At 42.8% G+C, this 18,355-nt stretch overlaps 1 protein-coding gene across 4 annotated transcripts in view; it reads right to left on the bottom strand.

Moving 5' to 3' along the window:
- PDS5B (PDS5 cohesin associated factor B) overlaps positions 1–10,169 on the bottom strand; it is a 100,674-nt gene extending 90,505 nt beyond the window's left edge. For 3 of the 4 annotated variants that reach the window (XM_052671121.1, XM_052671123.1, XM_052671122.1), the window contains exon 1: positions 10,032–10,164. The gene's annotated coding sequence lies outside the window, so the exon portion shown is untranslated. Of the gene's footprint in view, positions 1–10,031 lie in introns of all 4 variants that reach the window. The other variant, XM_052671124.1, reaches the window with a different exon arrangement.
- Positions 10,170–18,355: the final 8,186 nt, after the last annotated feature.

Below are 18,355 nucleotides of genomic sequence, written 5' to 3'. Positions count from 1 at the left end.
GCATACTACCTTCAACTACAGATAGCTATGACACTTAAAACAAGAACAAGTGCCAGTAAAGTCTACTATACCACAAGAGTATAGCAGAAGAGGAGTCAAGAAGAGATAAGCAGGAAAGAGGCAGAAAATACTGTCAGTGCTGAAGACCCCCCAAAAAAGAATTAGAAAAAGTTGAGATTACTTAGAAAAACCAGAAGAGGACTTGTAGGTTTTTTTAATTGAAGTTCTGGAACAACTTTCTGATCAGTAATTGAAGACTGAATCACACCAGGCAGAATTCCAGCAGTACAGAAAGGAGATGCATCTACTCTATGTAAGCACCTATTTGAACAACAAGCCTTTCCCTGTGCAAAAAGTTTCTTTTCCTAGAACTACTAAGAACTGTCTTTCATGTCTTTAAGCTGGTATTCCAAAAAAACAGTGAAGAACTGACAATATCAAGCCTAAGCAAACTGGTATTTCACAATACCACCAGTTTATAGACGTGATTTTGCCTGCTTTAGCAGGGAAACTTTTCAGTAAGGCAAGAATGGCTTCCTTCCTCCAGCATTTGGAAAGGAATGGGAGTGGGGTGTTTTCCTTTACATTAACTATCTTCAAAACACCGTAACAAACCAGTCATAAAAGCCCCATATATTGCATTATTGAGGTATGTTGCTCTATAAAGCTAACATTTTTAATACTTACACGTAAGGGGAAAAAAGAAAACACACAAGAGTGGCACAGGAGCCATTGGGAAAATAAGGGGAACATGACAGAAATAAGGTATGGTACTTCCAAAAGCATCAATTCGAGTGTTTCACTTCATGTAGCATAACTTCTTGTGAACTGCTGCAGATGGACAACAAATATAAAATTGCTTTGGTAACAAGTCAGACCTTGTACATATAAATAAGGCTCCCTCCCATTCCTAACTTAGTATGTAATGATTACTAACATAAATAAATCAATCCAAATGCTTAGCACCCTAATACAGATGATTCAGTCACAATTAGTGAGGAACAAAAAAAACCAAAACAACGATTTTAATGGTGAGACCCAACAGACAGCACTGGTAGTCCACTGATGTTCTAAGTAACACTGCGCCCATTCCTAATCAATATGAATTATAAACATTTATACTGGGGCTGCATGCTGAAATCTTAGTACCAGAACAGCACTCGGCTGCTGTTTTACAAGCCTCTCCAAAAGGCTTGTATCAGTCCAGCTTTTCTTTCCCCCCAGCTAACTACAACATTTTTTATTTGCTTTTCACAGAACTTCGACATGACAGCAAGCCACAGATTGAAAAACCAATTGCGTCTCTGAAGACTGTGGAAGAACCCATAATTTTGTATAAAATACCAACAAAACAAAAAATTACTTCTGCCAGGTGAACTAAGTGCCCTAACGATGGGTTATTAAGACTAAAGAACTAGAAGAAACTTCAAGTGACAGAATTTAGTCATTTGCTATTACACATGAACAAGATCACTTTGAAGAAAAAAATCACCCTGAAGACTTCTCATGTTTTAATCAGCAAAGTCTGGCTTTAACATCTATCTCTACATTCAACCAACAAGTAACTTTCTTCACCAATAATCTGTTGAGTTCTGTAATTACTTTCAAAACAGTTTTTCATCCCTATCTAATTACACACTCCTAAGGGTTCATGTTTTCACAGTCAGAGAGCGGCTGACGCTGGAAGGAAGCTGGAGTCCCCTGGCCCAACCATGCTGCAGGGTGCCTGGAGAGATGTCCAAGTGGCTCTGGAAGACCCCCAAGGTTCCACCACCCAGTCTTGGCAGCCTGTGCCAGTGCTCCATCACCTGCACAGCACAGAAGTGCTCCTGGTGTTCAGAGGCAACCCTGCGCTCCAGCTGGTGCCCGCTGCCTCTCATCCTTCTACTGGGCTCCACTGACAGAACCTGGCTCCAGCCTCTACATACTCTTGCTTCAGGAATTTATACTTGTTGATACATTTCAATCCTGGCTTTGGTACAAAAAAATGCATGTATTATTACACCTATTCTAGCCTTCTGAATTGGAACTGCTTAATCTCTGTCGTTTCTGTTTTCCTTTTAAAATTCATCTTTAGTATTTACTTATCCTCCAGTTGGAGCACACTTCATGCATATTCACTGCACAGACACCGTATTACTTCTTTACAATAACCCATCCAAGGAGAACACAAATCTACCCAGAATAGAAACCTGATGTAGGTCACTCCAAAAGTAACACCTCCTATTTACTTCCATGGAAACTGCAACAGATACAAGGAGCACAGTAATGGTTTTTGATAGGGCAAATCCTCAGCTACAAAATACTACTTTTCAACACAGTCACCATCATTAGCTGTGCATTTTCACCAGCAATGAACAAGAACCTGCAAGCTGTGCCTGTAAAATCTGCACCAGAGATGACCCATTCTTTCACAGTTGCCATCATGGTGTTCCACATGGAGGAACTTGATGACACACCTTTGCTTCATCCACGCTTCCACATCAGAAGCCATTCTGTCAGACTGCCCCCCTGCTGCCAGCTGTCACACAGCAACAACATGTGACAGAATATTGGTAGGAAAATTCAACCTCTACTGCTGTACCAACATCTGCCTCTGACATCGTGGGCCAACAGCATAAATTAGGAGGCATTACTTTCAGAGCAGCCCTCATATATCAGCACTGGCACACAGAAGCACACATACACAGGAGAGAAAAGCAGCTTGGCATAGCCTCCAAACACAAAACACCCCCAACCAAAATACACACACTCATGCATTACACTCTGTAAGCAGGAATAGTTAAGATAGTAGATTGCAGTAGTTAACTCAATAGAAACTAATCTTCACGTTATAAAAGATTTTTTTAATAACAAAATAATCAGTTTTGAAGTCTCCATAAACAGATGTAACTGCTTATGTTGTCTATGATGAGCATACAAGCAAGGTATGACAGCTGTGAGAGCTTCTGCTCATTTCTTCAGGTACAAGAACCGTTCGCATGCACATTCCAGGTTCCTGTCTCCTGCTTCCTCATTACTGACTCTCAAGTTCGAAGGTTAACGCAGCCAAATCATGACACTATCAAATGTTTCTGGTAAATCCTTTTGACAACTGAATCCATTGCTAATCCTCCTGTCTGCTCCCAGCCAGACATCACCATTCCTTCAACAGAAAAAGCCAGGGTTGTCCACACCACACCCAAATTCTCAACTCAAGGACAGGATATATTAAGTCTTTGAGACACAAATAATCACAAAAAACCACCTCAATTTATCATAGAAACAGGTGAGTTATGGATACATCTACCAACAAGTCATTTCAGGCTAATGGAGTAAAGAGCTCAGGAGTCATGGGGAAGGAAAAAAACCAAAAAAAAAAAAAAACACCAAAAGAATCACAGTTAACAGCAGGGAAAAAAAACCAACAAAAACAAAATAATGCATCACAGTTCAGGAATCTGGAGGCTAGAAGTCAGAGCTGCCAAACAAGTGAAGAGGAAGTAGGATTTACTGGACAATGAAATATTAATCAGAAGCCCGAGTAGGTACCAGCACAAAGTAGGCAGAGTCGAGAGATCTCAGCAGAAAGATCAGCTGCAGGGAAGGGGTAAGGAAAAAAAAAAAAGAAAAAAGAAAAAACCAGATCCCTTGGAACTCACCCCCTTGCAGGGCCCCCAGTACAAAGTAGAATCATGCATGTTACATTGTTCTTCTGTCAATAACAAGTATTGCAAGAATCCCCAGGAAAGCACTCATCTCATCACACCAAACACTGGTTAGCAGACAATAAAGCATAACTGTTAATAGCATTTCATTAATTTAATTAGTACGAGCTACACATAGCTAAAGGTTACAGTCTAGTGACTCATAAGTGCACATCCATACATACATTTCTTTACTAAATTGGCTTGTAAAGGAATAATGGAAGCCTGGTGTTAGGACAGCGCATCTGCAAAGCAAGTTTTTAAGAGTTAGAAAACGAGAGAATCAAGATTTCGGATAGGGTGTTAAAAAGGATCACGCAAAGGAGGCGACCCACTCGATCCCTCGCTACCTTTTTCCACTGCATCATTTCTTTCCCAGCCAAAAGCAAAGAAGCTGTTCACTTTTTCTCCTTGTCATTCCACGTGCCCCACAGTACACTTTATTTAAACCATGCTCTCAAGAGACTCCATTTCCTACAGGGCTCCTGCATAGGACCAGCCAATGTAACATTAGCAAACAATAATAATCAGTTTTGCAATGCCTTGATGAAATAGGGATTACTCCTATTTTATAGATGACTAACTTGAGAAACAAAATGAACTTTCAGAGCTGTCCACCAACTTTGCCTGTATAGAGAAACTGAGTCCACAACTGTCAAAATACGCCATAATACCAAACACCATGAAACTCAGGGTCTGCAGCCCATCTCCGAGGAAATCAAAATGCTACTAAAGAGCACTAGGAAAAAGCTTGGCTTAAACAGACTTATTCTTGAAACACAATGAACTGATAATAAGAAAGAATCCCTCTGTTCACTCAGTCGCTCTGATCATTCAATACTCTTCCCTGTCCATTCATTTCACATTTTCCAGCTTTTGGAAAACACTTCAACCAACTCTAATACGGAGCTGAAATTCACAGAATGGTTTGGGTTGGAAGGGACCTTTAAGATCATCTAGTTTCAACCCCCTGCTATAGGCAGGGACACCTCCCTCTACAGCAGGTTGCTCACAGCCCCATCCAGCCTGGCCTTGAATGCCTGCAGGGAGGGGCATCCACAGCCTTGCTGGGCAACCTGTGCCACTGTGTCACCACGCATGCAGCAAAGAATTTCTTCCTAACATCTGGTCCAAATCTATCCTCTTTCAGTGTAAAGCCATTTCCCCTGCCCTTATAAGAAGTTCCTCCCCAGCTTTCCTGTACATTCCTGAACACAACTAAATAAATAAACATAAATTCCTAAATATAACTAAGGATTACCATAACGTGCTTAACAGGACAAAGCTGAATTAGATTTGTCTCTTATACTTTCGAAATTAATTTGAATACAGAAATGCATTAAGAAGTGGACAACGATTAAGAAATAAAAATGTTACTCTAAATGTACATAACACTGCATGAAACAACCCTATGGAGAGTTCACTACAGGCAACGTACATACAGGCAACAGGGAGAAGAGGTTCAAAATGTTTCGAGTTCTCAGAGCACTCTCATTGCGACTGAGGACAGAATATTTATTTCAGAAAACTGTACATGCAGGGCAATCTCCATTCTTAATTCCCTCAGTTATGGATATGCTTCAGAAAACTGTGGACTGTGTAATGTAAGCTGGGTAAAGCGAAGGGAAATGTGCCCGTCTCTTACTTTCATTCTGAAAAACTCCTTCAACATCTTCTAAAAGGTACAGAATTGGCTTATTCATTCTTTCCTCCATTTCCATAAAGCAAAATGTTACAGCCTTATTCTGACTAGTTCATACTCCCAACAGGAAGAAAACCCAACCTAACTTTACTACAAACCATGAATGAGATACTCATGACTTGTCTGTTTCCCTTTGAAATACCATGAGTGGCACCCGGAAAGCCCACAGACATTGACTGTCCCATACACCATCACAGACTGATGCTACGGCCTCTTCCACCCACCTTGTTTTTGTGTACAGAAGTCTTAACAAACTGCATGCAATGTTTCATAGTGAACTGTCAAACAAAGCAATTACCCAAGACAGTATCACAGCTACAGATATATGGCAGTGTTAGGCTGGTTCTTTTCCCAACAAAAATTTACAAATTTTAAGTAGTTAGATGCAGGAAAATAAATCCTCTGGGGACAATTAAAAATAATAAACAACAACAATCCATAATATGCTCACGCATCCTAACTAAGAGCAACACATCTCAACTCCTTATTTCTGATAAGAACAGAAACCTAACATACGTGTTCCCAAAAATCTGGCTGTCTTTACAGCAACTCCATATCCAAGTAACAAAGCAGTACTAACAGAAACAGCCAAATTCAAGGTGGCACAAAAATTACACACGCAGTTCTGAAGGCTTTTGTTTTGTTCTAAGTCTTCACTTAGAGTAATACATTTGTGCTCAGCACAAATAACAGCTTTTGGGGTTCTTCTCCTTCTCCTAAGACTCTCAGAAACCAAATTCTTGACGTTGAATTGATGTCAATGCGGATACACCAGGGATGCCTCACACACAACCAGAGGCTGCTTTGAAAGAAGCTGTGGACAACTGATTTTGAGTAAATCTACACAAAAGCTGGAAAATCTCACTCAGCAGTCACTTTCAAGGTGCTTAACAATTAGACCTTAGTTGAATCTACTGCTCCTTAACAGAGCTATGAAATGCAGTTTAGGTGACAAAAGCAGTGAAGACAATAACATTTTCTAACTGCTAACTTAATTTTGTCCGTTAAAAGATACAGAAGTGAAGCATCTTGTTTCAGCAGAAACAGCATCCACCAGGATTCCTAATTAAGTCAGAGAAAAAGTACACAGTTAGGACTGTCTGGAATTGATCTCAGAAGAACAGGGTATAAATTAGAAAACCCCAGATGGGGTCCTGATCCCTGGTTACGGTACTGCCATATAAATGGTGACAGACACAAGATGATTACTACAAACACGTCCATCTGTTCCCAATGAGGTATGGCTTTTTTTTTTTTTCCCTTCCCCAACCCCCCCCCCCCCAAATCATCTTTTGAACCATATTTATACTGAAATTGTCATGAGCTGAAATTACAGAGCTGAATATCAGGCAGTATAAAACAAGGATAATGCTACAGAATGTCTTCCAGCGCTTGGGACAAAATACAGAAGTAAATTCCACTGATGGCAACCAATTCTAACCCTCAGAATCCACTCTGAGAACCATAAATTTCCCCACATTTTAAAGAAAGATGGAGAGAAGTATATGCAGAGATGGTAACAATCTATAAAAGTTTACTCCTCCATCCTTACTAAGAATCAGTGTTAAAATATTAGTTGTGTTTCATTGAATTGTTTCGAGTTAGATGTGTCATGCTAATTATTGACATTAATTGCACTGTATTACAGAATCTGAAGTGTTCCAGGTCTATTTTGTTTTTGCTTTTTGTTGTTTTTTTTTTTTAAACAACCCACTAACTTGTGAAAATAAAGTTTATTTCCATTTACACACTGCCCTTCTGATGTATTTTACATTTCAGAACTAAAAATTAAAAAAAAAAAATCAAGTTTTCTAGGAGACTACATTCAACTGAAGACATCACCAATGGAAGAGCAATAGGTACTTGGCTTACATAGGTACAGCTTCAACTTTCAGATGACAGCAAAGAAGTTTTGGTTTGGTTTTACTGTTCTGTTTAAAGCACATAGATTGCAATTCTTCACAAGCTTGCACACCATTCCTTCTAGGATCCATCAGCACTGCTCAACTAGTCCAGGCAATACCACAAAGCAGGGTAAGCCAACCCAACGCTTCCCCTCCAAGGATGGCGGCACTCAAGTTTTTTAAAAAAGCAATGATTTTCCTCAGTTCTCCCTTACCAACTAATTCCATAACTGACCAATATTTCAGTAATATAATCTTTCAGCTTACGATAGCAGTATTTCATGCTAAGAGTGAGAACACCACTACTTGAGCAACTTGTAACAGGTATGACACACTGTCCTACCACTTGTCAGTATCAGGACGTACGTGGTTTGGTTCTAGTAAGGGAATTTGTCTGAAGGAAAGGAAAAAAGACTATATAAAGGAAGCTCAAATACATACCTCTCTCTAAGTAACATTAAAGCAGAAGGAAATTTGAATGAAACCGGTAGGGAAAAATAATTAGTCTCACTTGTATCATATTTTCCTTTATTTTCCACCTTACATGCTTTTAGTGTTCAGCTCCACATTTTCTCATTCACTGTCCCCCTGCCACCTATCCATGTTCAACAAGTAGCCTGCATCACCTCTTCCAACACAGACTTCAAGAAAAAGCATTCACTTGCTCCAGCAAGCTTTAAATGAAGACCCTTTACTAAGAGACTCCTAAAAATACTCATACAAACTTTTACTGTGCTGTATGAATATAAACTGTGCACCTGAAGAAAGAATGAGAAAGAAAAGTATAATTTGAGAGCCTGGTAGATGGCAAATTATCTCAAAAGAAAAAGCATCTCTTATGATCTGCAGGAGGTAACACAGCTTCCTGCTTAAAGCCAAAATTGGATAATGCCCATGGTCACGTCCATATCTCATGGCAATACCTTCCTGAATGCTAGCAGTAACTTTTTTGATATCTTTAATTACTCCTTAATAATAATTTAGCTGACTTGCTCAATAAGTCCATAAGTAAGCCTGCTAAAAACACTCCAAAGCCAATAGTTAAATGACACACATTAAAACAATTCATCAGCACACAAGTACTACAGACATGCAACTTTCCATTTCAATTTACATAGCTGTTCCACCAAAAACTACTAGCCTGAATAGGTAGTACAGAGAACACAAGAAAAACACAGACAATCAACAACGCATAAGAACTCAGTACAAAATGAAATCAGCCCCTACATCACAGTGAAGTACAACCCTGCCTCAAACGCAGACACAAGATGTCACACAAGTACCAAACTACTTCCTCCAGCAGCGCATGCTTTCACATGGAGGTGATGTGCGCACCTCAGCTCAACTATCCTGAGCTGCCGATCGCTCTCTGCTTTCTTTTAGGGTAATCTAAACATAACAAATTCTGCTGCTTCGTGTCTTTTCACACAAGTATATAGCACCTAGAGCACATCTATATGGCATAGAGAGGGACTGAGCAAAATTTCTATCAACTAAAAACAGAAGTATTCCTATAGTTTGAAAGGGGAAAAACCTGAAGGAATGCGTGTCATCTTATCTCCTCCCCACAATGCGATTTGACAGCCGTTTTCAGCTATAAAGCCACTCGAATGTTAATCACCCCTTCTATTCCATTTCCCGCAAAGAGAAATCAATTACAGCCCAGCACCTACCCGTCGAGCACAAAACAAAGAGCAACACGAACATACTTGGGTAGTTGTGCTAAGGCAGGCAGCACCGCCTAGCCGGGCGATCGCGGCTCTCAGCGCTCGTGCAGGAAGGCAGCGAAAAGTCAGGAGAAGGTTCGCACAGCCAAACCCAGCTCTGGAGGAGCGGGTCCGCTGCAGTTCAGTTCGCCGGGATTTGTTCACCATCATTAATTGTTGATTTGTTTTGAAGAAGAGATAGTGATTTATTTGCAGCGGGGTGAAGTTACAGCCCTAGATTCCTGACCAGAGGCTCTCAACGTAAACAATGCACAACCTATAAATTAACCATTCTCCATCTGGCGATTCCGATGTAAAATTCATAGTTTTTCACCTCACAGGCAGGGCCAACCCCCTCCCACACACACACTTCCCTCTCGACTGCCTTCTAACAGAGCTTAATGCAAAGGGGGAGGGAAAAGGAACAAATTAAAAAAAAGGAAAAAAAAAAAAAAAAAGCCACCATGAAAGAACCGGGCTGGCACAAGTAGGTACCCACAGAGCCGAGGTCCGCGCGGCTGAGGAGGGTGGCGAGGGGGGACCCAAAGGGTCGGGGGTTCTCTCTACCGAGCGCCGGAGCCGCGGGCGCAGCCCGGGCGGGCGGTGAGGGGCAGGGAGGGGACAGCCGGCCTCCCGCCGCCATCCTCCGCCGGGCCACCCGGGGAGGGCGCGGGGGGCACCGGAGGGCGACCCCGAGCCCCAGAGCACCCCGGCCAAGGTCAGCCCCCCGCAGGGCCCCGCCGCGCCCCGGGGGCTGGGGGTGGCGGGGTGGGGGAGTAAGGGGGGTAGGAAGGGAGCGGCAAATTTAATTTGCGACGGCGGCCACGGGGAAGGGGGGGGGGGAGGGGAGCAGCCCCGCGGAGAGCTGGGGGGGATGGGGGTTCGGCCGCGGGGAGCCCTCGCCCCGCTCCTCCTCAGGCGCTGCCCGCGAAGCGCAGTCCGAGTTGCCGCCCCCCGCCCCCGCCGCGGAGAAGGGAAAATGGAGCGGCGGACGGGGTGGGGGTGCGCGCGGTCGCCGAGCCGGGCTCCTTACCCCGCCGCAACCGCCTCTCGTCGCTGGTCCCAGGCGGGTCCGCTCCGCGCTGCCGCCGCTCCGGGCTCGGAGAGGAGCTGCCGCCGTCGCCGCAGCCAATCGCCTCTAACCCCCTCCCCTTCCGCAGCTCGCCCCGGTCCCCCTGTCGGCTTCAAAATGGCGCCAACTTGTCTCCGGCTGCTCCAATGGAACCGCGGGGGAAGCGAGCGGGCCCAGAGCCGGGCAGCGGCGGGGCAGCAGCGCCCCCTGCCGGCCAGTACCTCCGCCGCTCCACCGGCCCGCGCTCCGCGAACGGCCCCGGCCCCGCCGCGCTCCGCCTGCAGGAGAGAGCAACGGGGAAGCCCCGGCCCCGTTCCGCAGCCCGAGGCGGCCCGTGACTCCCCAAAGCGGGTCAGCACGGCGCTCGGTAATCCCGGCTGAAGGCGGACGAGCGGCGTTTGGGAACCCGACCCGGGATTTCCAGGGTCCTGAGGTCGGCGGAGCGGCACCGCGGGGGCACCGCGGGCAGGGACGGAGCCAGGGCTCCAACGGGGAGAGCTCCGCTGTCTGTGGTGAGCCTTCATCTGGTGATCGCTGCGTAATACGAAATTAGTGAAATCAGTATTTTCCACGGACTGTGAAGGAATCGGTATAAAACCATAAGGGGTAAAGTCCCTTCGCTGCGGGGAAGGAGCAGAAAAAGCAGCGGCAGAGCTCAGCAAACCTTTCGGTTTGGCTTCAGCGAGCACAACGGCTTCACAGGCATCCTGACAGGGAAACGTGAACCGAACAGTGATGCAATTCTCCCCACTGCTACCGATGAAGTGCTGCGCTTGGAAATGACACCCGGGGAGAAAGCAGAAGTGCTGAAAGTGTTCGGATTCCAAAGGCGGGAACGCTGCTCTCAGCAGAGCCACCGGGAACGGCCTGGGGCTGTGTCTGCTGTGGGCACCGATGATAAGGACTGCAGAGGCAGAGGTGCTCTCGGCTGCTGCTCCAAATTCTTAACTAAGCTCCCTGGAGCTCCTGACCACACCAGCACACTGTCATCAGCACGGCTGGTTTTAAGCTAGCATCCTCATCCCTTGACAGAGGCTGTGTCGGCGGCCGTGCCAGGACTGTCTGCAAACTGTGCAGCACTTGCACAAACCTGAAAAGCCAAATTTTCACACGGCGCTGAAACGACCGAGGAGCGTGTCTGGTTATGGAAGCAGCCGTCGTGCTGCCACACTGTTTGCAGGCATTTTTATTGTGGAAGGGCTTAGGGCAGCACCTCACACTCCAGCTCCCAACAGGAGGAGGTCTGGCGCTGAGTGCTGGGAGGGGACCACGCTCAGAAAGGCCACGGTCCGGACCACTTCAGCATTTCGGAACGCAACCTTCTGGAGAAGACGCTCCCTTCTTTTCGTAGTTCCCTTCCATCGGACAGAACCGGGACGCCGCCTTCAGCAGCGCGTTCCATTCAGTCCCGAGCTCGCTCATCCCGGCGGCAGTACCGCGCTCAGCCCTCACGGGGGAGCCCGTCCGACGCCGCTCCGCCGCCCTCAACCCTCCCGCCGCGCCCGGGGCCGCTTGGCGCGCAAGGAGGTGACAGCGGCCGTGGGGCCGTCAGGAGGCGCCGCGAGGCCGCGGTTCGAGCACAGGAGGCAGCGCGGGCAGCACGAGGGAGGAGGTCCTTCAGTGCTCCTGGGCATGTTGAACGGCGGGTTTCTTCAGAAAACGCTTTTGGAAAATGTTACGGGCCGATATTCGATGTGAAGGAGGGTAAAACGAGAGCCCTCTTGGTGCAGTCCTGAAATAAAACTGCCACGCTATGCGACCTGCTTGAGCATGGGCTGTGGTCCTGAGGGTGGGCTCAGAATCGTAGAGTCGTTAAGGCTGGAAAAGACTTCTAAGATCATCAAGTCCAACCTCCAGCCCACCCCAACCATGCCCACTGACCATGTCCCTCAGTGCCACATCCACACGGCTCCTGAACGCCTCCCAGGGACAGACTGCACCACCTCCCTGGGCAGCTGTGCCACTGCCTCACCACTCCTGAGAAGAATCTCTTCCTAATATACGACCTGAAATGTTACATCTCACAAGGATGACTGGTAGCAGGATTCTTTTTACTGGTTCTGCCCCCATCTAAGAGCACAGACAAAAGTAAAGATAAATGTATGATGTTACAGAAACTTGAGAAAGATTAGAAATGCCTGTACAAAGCATGTGTTTAACTTACAGCATAACATACAGAAAGCCAGCACCACACAGTTCTGTGTTTGTTGAAGGCACTGTTCACATCTCGGTGTTCCAGGGATGATGATGGAAATCCCAAAGACAATCTTTCAGAGCTGTATTCTTCTCACAACTGTGTGTAAAAACATGGTAAGAAAACTGCAGAGTACAAAGGATGCTCTGTGCCTTAGTTACAGAAATATACATGAAGATGCCCTTCTGGGTCAGATCAGCAGTCCATCTTGTTCATAATTTGATAAGCAGCAGTGGCACAGTTAGGAACATAGCACTGCCAAAGAGGCTGATGCCTTGCACCTCCAGTTCAATTTTTTTCCAATGCAGGGAACTTAAATGCACAATTTGAGATTGCCATATTCCCCTGTATAAAACAAAAATAACAGCAAAAGAGATATTACACAGGGAGACTTGCCTATTCTCTGTCCATCATGCACTGCAAGCATTAACAATTGCAGCAATAGAGATGCTACATCTGCTCTGTACAAAGATGGCAAATATTCACCAATTCCCTTTAGAACCTCTTTATGGATCTGTTGTCTACCTTTATGTGCCTGCTAATGCTGCATATTTTCCACCCTGCTTAGGCAGCAGATTCCCAAAGCTCATTGCACACTGGGCTAAGAAACGTATTTTGCATTCAGCTTAAGTAGAGCTTTTCTAACTGTAAAATTTGATTGTATCTCTTAGCATTGTCTTCTTATAACCAAAATCCAAGCCCCTTTGTGTTTTCTTTTCTTTTGTTTTTTTTTCTTTTTTTTTTTTTCCAGTGTGAATAGGAGTAGAAGCAGCAACTGTCAATGTAACATCACCATAAGAAGATTCACTAAACATTTTTGCTGAGTCTCATAAATCATTATAGTAATACTGAGGCATCTGCACATATGAATCCCTTTGCATTTTTTGCCTTTAGGTCCCTCTGTTGCTTTCATTCATTAACTTGAACTAGAGAACTGCATGAAGGCTCTCCAAATTTAAGGTATTTCAGAACAGGTTGTGGGTGCCCCCTCCCTGAAGGCATTCAAGGCCAGACTGGATGGGGCTGTGAGCAATCTGGTCTAGAAGGGGGTGTCCCTGCCTATAACAGGGGGTTGGAACTAGATGGTCTTAAAGGTCCCTTCCAACCCAAACAGTTCTATGATTCTATGATTCTGTAACAGAATAGGAGAACACTACTTTACCAGTCATAGCTTTGTTTACCCAGAGAGTGGTGAGGTGCTGAACAGGCTGCCCAGAGAGGTTGTGGACGCCCCGTCCTTGGAGGTGTTCAAGGCCAGGTTGGATGGGGCCCTGGGCAGCCTGGTCTAGCATTAAATGTGGAGGTTGGTGGCCCTGCATGTGGCAGGGGGGTTGGAGATTCATGAGCCTCGAGGTCCCTTCTAACCCTGGCCATTCTGTGATTTTGTGATTCTGTTTAATGAAGAGCTGTAATTTATAACTACAGGACTAATGGATGGGGATCTTGGGAAGAGAGCTGACAGCTGAGAAATGGCACAGACTTTCAAGACACCTCAGCACAGCATGCCTCTGTGGGATGAAGGAAAGTTGCGAGGAACTTGGCCTTAGAAAGGCTCACTGCTGTAGACCTTAGCAATCCCTTCTGATTTGTCACACTGAAATATTAAAATTGCTTGACACAATAATTGCATAGTCCCAGGGAAAAAAAAAAAAAAAAAAAAAAAACAAAAAAACGGAGAGAGAAAAATCAGAAAAAAAACTTTATTATTATTATTATTATTATTATTCAGATGGGAGGGAGCTGCACAACAGAGACCAAAGACTCCTGCTTTTGACAGAAAAAAGTTAGTTGTTCTATCAGCTTCCATATTTACAGATTGCTTCAGAGTAACTGTTGAGCAAATCCTTCTGTGCAGATATCATTGGAGTCTGAAAAAGGGCCAGCAGAACTAACAGAGTATTTGAATGAAAGCCAACTGACATTTTTTTGAATTTCTAACATTAAAGGGCAATATTTCCCCCCCTTTTTTTTTTTTTACCATGTTTATCTGAACTCTCTTTCTTAATGTAGCAGGTTTATGAAAAAGATACTTTTGTTTCCAGCACAGGCATAGTCAATTTTCCCTTCTGTTTCTCCACTACAACTCTTGAACAACTGCATCAAAATATTTCACTAGAAAAACAACTCAAATGGCTTACATTCCATTTCTGTACTAAGCCCTTCACACCAATAAGGTTTTTGCCAGGTAGGAGGCTGAGTTAATGTCTATATACTGTTTCTACTTGCAAGTGAAGTGATTTGCTTCAAAGACAAAAAAATAACTGGTTGGGTTCTTGAACTGAATAACTGAAGTTACTATGAACGTGAGTTACTTTGCAACTAATTTTAGTATCTCATATGTCTCAAGTAAGCCACATGGAAACAGTGACTTAAGATGACTGGAATTTTAGACTCATGCTGTGAGCTCTGTTGCCAACATTGTCTCTTGTAAACAAAAATAAAAAAGTTGAATAAGACACAGTGATGCTCAGAAGGTATCTTTAACAAATATACAGCACTAATTCTGGAGTTTAGTAAGTAAAACTTTAATATTAATGCCCACTAGTCTGACTGTCAAATATATCTACTTGCGCCTGTCTTGTTTTGCCAGTAAAAACACAGGAGTCTATATTTAGTCTGTGATATTTTATTATTAAAAAAAAAAGTGAAGGAGTGAAGGTGAGATGTTACTTATCAGGACAATGACCAAAGGAAGCATTTCACACCATCCCTTTCTCATGTAACTAGTTAACATCTATAGCAGTACACTACGAAGATTAAATGACTTAAAGGAAGTCTTTCTATTAAAACAGTAACTACTATGGCCTCCCTAAACATGCCATCTCCACTTAACTGTAGATATATTTTTATTGCTGACTTCTTCAGATGGGATTCTAAAGACATGTTTGGAAAGAGGGCAATAAAATGTTTCATGTTACACTACATAAGTGGAAAATGTCATTTGCATTGTTAATGTTTCCAACGGAATCTGTCTCTTTACTGCAGTCAGGATTTGTGCTTTATTTTGGTACCAACTAGTGCATCTTTTCTGCTTCAGCTACACAGTCTAATCATCTTGCTGCCTGATAGAATTAATACACAAACCTTTAAGGCTTCTAATACCATGTAAGTGTGTTGCTTTTGTTGTTGCTTTGTTTATTGCTGTTGTTTGTTTTACATCCTAGTGTGGTTTAACTTAGTTTTGTTACCAAATGTCATGGAATCTTTTTGCTAACCATTGTCCACCCCAACTATTAGTACAACATATGCTTACAACTAATATCACCTTGTGCAGACAGTGCCTAAAAGTTCACAGTAGTTAGAAACATATATACATACATATTCCTGTCTTAATGCCTTGCTGACAGTACAGAATTAGTATTTTGGGAGTCTGCACCAGCAGTCTTTCTTTCCCTGGTGATAGCTCAGTTTGTCAGTGAATTAAATTAGTTTCTCCTCTGAGATACCTTTAATTGATTTAAATGCTTTCCACACTTAATCAAGATGTAGGATGGGAGATAGGAAAGGAGATTCCATAATCTAAATATTCTTAAGCAATGCTTTTAGTGTGACAAAATGAGGAAAATATTCAAGAGGTAAATGCTTTTACTGTAAGTTGTATCTGAAAGGTAAAAATTTCAGTTGTTAAACCTCAAGTATTCAAATAAAAGTAATTTCAAGTAACAACTGTGCATATATTCTACAAAACAATGGGGATGACAACTTCATAAATATTTTGCACTACACTTCTATAGCATTTTGTCATCTGTTCCTCTCCCATGAGTGACTAATGTATTAAGCATTAAATACTTAAATATATTCTGCTGGGAAAATGCTGGGTATTTTTCAGTTGCTCATTTTTTCCTACTCACACATTTTCCTTTGACCATTCCACTGTCTGTCCACTACTGAAAGCTACCTCTTTTAATGTCTCATTGAATTTAAGCCCACTGAAAGCATCATACTCCTTCTCCTCCAATTTTTATTTAAATTTGAGATGCTATTTAGATAGGCTTGCAGACTAAGCAGTGCCTGGATCTTCGTCTTAAGTGTCTCTTCCCAGAAGCTCCTCTTACTCTGCTTTGAAACACAAGAATTGTTTGGAATCATGTTTTTCTTGGTCTGCTTCCCCCTAACATTTCACAACTTATAAACTCAGCTTTACCTCAGGCCAGCAGTTGTTACATTTTCTAAAGCACTGTCCTTTGAAACAAGGGCTAAAATGTACATTTCTGCCAGCTTTCTTTTGCTACAGTGCTTCAGCTCTAACTCACAGATCCAGTCTTCTACTGTCAAGAAAAATCTATCTTGCAGATTTCCCCTTAAAAAAAAAAATTAAATCAAAGATTTTAAAAATCTCCAAAATAAACTAATGAGATATTCCTTTTTTTTTCTTTTCTTTTCTTTTTTTTTTTTCCTCTATTGTTTCTTGTGTCCAAAAGGGCTCCTCTTAACCAAGAAGGAAACCAAATAACAATATTCAAATGACAAACTACTTTTATCACAGTGAAAAGAAGTACTAGCCATGCCTTAAACAACACTTACTGGAATGTATTACATGCTCCAGAAAGTACTCCTATCTCCCAAAAACAGCAGGTAAACAGATAGGGCATTATCAAAACTATAAAACAGAATTCCTATGTTAATTCTCAGGTTGAAATTTGAAAATTAAAAATTCTTTACTGGTGGAAATTAACAACCCAAAAACGATTCCTGTTTTGTTTTGTTTTGTTTTTTTTACTCAAATGTTGAACTGTCATTTACAGATCAGCATACTTTGCTGTATAAATGTTTCAGAAAACTGTTTGCTGAGCAATACTCCTGTAGTGTTGATGTTCACCAGGATTTCTCTCTATAGTTTGATTTAAATTACGCAAGACTGTTTCCTAAATAACCTTGAAGCCTCATTTTTTTCTAAATAGATGTAGTGAATCACAGAGTGGCAGGACAAACTAAGACACAAGGTTCTTTAGAAAGAGACAAATATATCTGTAAGTAGTTCTGTTGAACTCAAATGAATGTCTTATTAAAATGTGATTAGTAGAACAGGATCATGAGAAGAAAAAAAGGAGGACTCTGCTAAATCTAATAACAAAATCATGCCAAAAGACTTAAATGACTGAACTATCTATCATTCTATATTAACCCTTAACTGTAAAAATTAATGTCAAGTAGAGCCTTCTGGATATTTCTCTTGATTTTTTTCCCTTGTGATTACAGCTTGAGTCTGATTGTCTTGTCTCATAATTGTCTAATCTTTTCTATCAAAGGGTAGAAAACAGAAATGTATCGTTTTGCCAACAGTTAATTTTTGGACTAACATTTTTCATGCCAGCTACATTCTTCACGCTTAATTATTGGGAAGTCTTATCTAAAATGTTTCTAGAAACAAATTCAAGGCAAGTCTTTCTTCACAGAAAAAAAGCATGCTTTTTATTAAAAATACCTAGTGCTCTTCCTTTAATGGAACAGGAATTAGACTAGTCTGAAGAATATTCCAGCATACCCAAACTTGCTCATTACAAATAGTCTCTGCAAAGACTTAAAGGTGTCCATGTCTCACTGCCTCTGTGCAAACTGACTCTACTTGAGAGCTGAGAAACTGAGTACTTTTTTTTTTCTTTAGTTTCCCCTCAGCAACTGGATGCCACTGTGGTACCACATTTCAGACTAGCAGAAGATAAAGTTGGTGCATTAGTGTTTTGCAGGAAAGTGACACAAAATAGAATGAAGAATCTGAATGAAACAGAAAGCAAGGGAAAGGGAAAAAAAGACCAGCACTGGTAGAAGGAAGTGATACAGCACTATGGGATGCAAATGATTAATGAGAAACAGGCAAGAAGCAAGATTATATTGGAAATTAACACAAGAGGTAGAGTCACAGCAGGTAGCACTACTGCAGTACAACAGTTACAAGAAGGTGCTGGAAGTGTCACGTTAGTAATTCATGAGGTATCACAGTGAAACTGATTCAAACAGCTGAATGCAGCTGAACAGAAGGGTCCCCCATACTCTCTCCAGCTACATGTTCCCATTCCCCCCCCAGCTCTGGACAGACTTAGGCCACCAGTGATGAGCCAACACATGAGCACTGCGACTCTCAGTGGCCAAA

Source organism: Tympanuchus pallidicinctus, unplaced genomic scaffold, assembly GCF_026119805.1.
Source record: "Tympanuchus pallidicinctus isolate F22 unplaced genomic scaffold, pur_lepc_1.0 scaffold11, whole genome shotgun sequence".
NCBI lineage: Eukaryota > Metazoa > Chordata > Aves > Galliformes > Phasianidae > Tympanuchus > Tympanuchus pallidicinctus.
Note: the sequence above shows the minus strand (reverse complement) of the source record. Positions and strands in the feature narration are given on the sequence as shown.